Here is a 3681-nt window from a genome sequence, read left to right as displayed (position 1 = left end):
ATGGTGGTTCAACATCCCAGAAGACTGAGACACTGCCAGAAGAGGAAGAAGAGATGAGATGCTGAACACCAAGGGCACAGCAAACCTGTGACACGTTGGGGGCAGCAGTTAGTAGCTGGCATGACATACACTTTCAACCACTTGCTCAATTTGTCTCCAACAGAAGATTAGCTCAGCAAAAATCAACCCTGTTCTGTGACAAACATTTCACCCCATTTGAACTTACAAAATACTGTTAGCCTGGAGACCAAATGGGGCCCATAGGCAGGACAATGTATATAAATACCTAGGGAAGGCTGGCAAGGAAACAAATAAACAAGCTCTAATTTTCTTCTGCAAAATTAGGCATCTTTCATACTGTGGGAGACTAGAAAGGTTGAGTTACCCTGACGCCAGTACAGTCATTATCGGCTCAGGTTTTTGGCTGGCGTACAAGGCTGACGTTCCCGTTCTTGAGGGGGTTTTACTCTAGCACAGAAATCGGTAGGAAACTTTAATGCATTGTCTGCCTCTGTAAGCTAGCCCAAGTGTCTGAATTCCAGAACATCTGGAGACCAACCATGGTGACCACGTCGCCACGCTGTCAGGAAGGCTAATGAACAACCTCACTGTAATTAAATGGTGTCCTCAGATGCTCTAAAATGAAAAACAAACAAACCCCAGACATGTGCAGCCTGCATACGTACACTACTCAGACAGTAAAGTATTCCATATTCCTTCCGATCAAGCAACTTTTGACATTCTTCATGCCCATACTTACTATGGTGGAGAGCTCCTGCTACAGATGACTCAGTGATTTGGGGAAATTATCTTGCAACAGGCCTATGCATCTGAGGGCTAGAGAGCAAATTACAGGCTCTTAATGTTTACCCAAATATTTTCACATACGCTCTGTTATTATCTATATTGCATTACAGACTATCATGAGCCATTTGACTTTAACGACAGGCGACTTAAATTGTACGCTGTAGATTGGAACACATTCATACAAGGAGACATCGGCAGTAATAACCGAACACGCTGCGCTGTGCCCAGCGAACACGTTCTCCTGAGGTCAGCGGAAGCTCAGACTGCTGAGGACTTTACAACCTTGAGTATTTAAGGGCCTACCTCAGGAGCCCTTCTACACACCTGGAACCTGTCCACGTCACCATTTTCCTAAATTCTCCCGAGGATCCGAAACAACACACAGTACTCCCCCATCTTATTGCATGCAATTATTAGGGGTAGATTACTATGAAACAGAGGTGATCCTTTAAGTAAGTGGTGAATGGGAGGTGCATAGTAGTGGGATAATGCACGTCCCTGGCTGTGTCAGAGTCGTTAGCTGTGGTACCAGGTCCAAATAAGTATTGGGCCTGATGGATTTGTCATCTCGTTTAGCTAGGCTATGGTTAACACACAAAAGTAATACATTGCCATCAGTGAAAGCTGGCTGGTGACACTTCCAGGAGAGCCCACTGTCCGACTGACCGCTGCTAGCTGGAAACGCACATACTCAAAAATGTGGGGATGGGGGTATCTGTTTCAAGCAACTGCAGAAAACATCTGTGAAGGGAGCGGTGTTCTCTTTTTATAGTGCATGTTATTTATCAACAAAACCTAAAATCCCAGTTGCATTTTCACCCTACTATTTCAACTGTTTTCTGTCCTAACTTGTCTGCATCACTGTTAGAAACTGTTGATACCTGTTTTGAACACCAGAAAGAGCTACATTTCAGTAGTACAGGAAAGTAACTCAAATACAGCAGAATCTTGGTAAAATACAGAAATAATTGTTTTAAGTGCTTTACCTGCTATGATTTGGTAGGAGAAGCACTGCTGTAAATCAATAATCATACTTAAGCTTTTAGGTATTTCTTTATTATGTGGACAGTAATTCAATGCATAAGGTGAGAGTACATACACTGAGGATCCCTTTACTGGTTCAGATCTTCATGGTCTAAACTCTGTGATACAAGATTCTTCTTTTCTCTTTCTGAAATGGTGCCCGCCACTTCACAAGGGTGTAACTTACATTGCACATGGGAACATGCAAATAGTATCTGTGCAAAGAGAACATCTGTTCTTTTTATGCTTTCATACCAGGCACCCAGAAGAAACCTATTTGCTTTGCACTACCTTAGTGAAGCAATTTGATTCAATGAGTTTCTTTTTCCCAACTCTGGGATTGAGATGGGAATCCAGGTGGGAAACAGGAATCCGAGGCGAAGGCTGCACACACCACAGCAAAATACTCCCATACAATAACGAAAGTGAAACAGGCCCCCCCCCCCCCCCCAGTATTTCACACAGCCCGGAATCACATCCCATATTATTATTTTGGAGTCTCTTGTAAGATTTTTTTTTCCCCAAATAATTTACATCCTCTCTCCTTGGGTATCTCCAGTACTTTAATATCTGGTGGGTATCTCATTTTGAACTGAAATTATGTATCACCAGGTACAGCTGCAAAACCACAAATCTGGGCAGTAAAAGCAGAATAAGCAAAATTAACTGGGCACGTCTTAAAAAAAAAATACTGCTACACAGCTATTCCTTTTTAGAAGGTAAGCAATAATCAAAGCATCTCATAAATGTGAAACCTAGACTGGCTAGAGAAATTCTAACAGTTTCCACATGTTGCATACAGGAGTGAGGATGCATGTTCATTTATTATGAAAAGTGCTGCCATCTGAATGCTTTTGTGTGGGGAGGGAGAGGAAATTAATAACCAGTAAGTTCTCTTAAAAATACCGTAACAGTTGTTTCCCCTCCAGTTGGTCTACACATTATCCCTTTCCTTGCTCAAAATCTGTAACATGTTTACATCCTATTAAAATATTTTTCCGGATTTGTTTGGCACGAAGAGGACTGATGCAAAAATGATAGGCTAGATCTCTGGGTAATTTAAATGATTGAAATCCTGTCACCTGAACGGGAATTAAGCTGAATTACAGCAGCTGGGCAACTGACTGTGAAAGCGGGTAGACCTGCCACTCGGAAAATAATCCCCTGTTCCTACAGAAAACGTACCTCTCACCAAGGCAAACGTGTTTGTCTGGCAGCTGTCACAGCTCCGCGGGAGACCCTTATTTCGGAGCAACTTTCTGCCTCTGCATTTACACGCTAGGAGGGGAGCGGGAGAAGCGGGCTTTCCGCTTGGGCTCCGCGGCCTCCAGGAGAGCTGCGGAGCCGGGTACTTTGTTATCTCCGGCTGGAAAAACTTCGGCAGCCTGGGGCGCATCAGCATCCCCCGGAGGCTCAGCGTGGCCGAGCTCCGGCCCGACGCCCCCGCGGGAGGCGGCATCTCGGCAGCCCGCCAGCAGCCACCCTGCCGCGGAGCGGGGGGGCGGGGGGGGGATTACCGGGGCGGCCGGGACACATCACCCAGCTCCTCCGGGGCAGGGCTGAGACGGAGGCCCGTGGGAGGTGGCGGGGGTTCGCGGAGCTCCGGCCGCCTCCCCTCCCCTCGGCGCCGGCGGAAGGCGGGGGCAGGAGCGGGCCGGGCCGGCGGTAGGAGGAGCCGGAGCTGGGGCCGGATCGCGGCGGCTCCGGCGGAGCCCCCGAAGTTTGCGCTGCCGGCGGAGGGCGGCCCTCGTCCCTCGTCCCGCCGCTTCCGGGGCTCCGCCGCGCCGGGCGGAGCGGGCCGGTGGGCGCCTGGGGGAAGCGAGCGAGCGGGCGGGCGGGCCGGAGGGAGCC

The sequence above is a fragment of the Gymnogyps californianus genome, chromosome 1, assembly GCF_018139145.2.
Source record: "Gymnogyps californianus isolate 813 chromosome 1, ASM1813914v2, whole genome shotgun sequence".
NCBI lineage: Eukaryota > Metazoa > Chordata > Aves > Accipitriformes > Cathartidae > Gymnogyps > Gymnogyps californianus.
Note: the sequence above shows the minus strand (reverse complement) of the source record.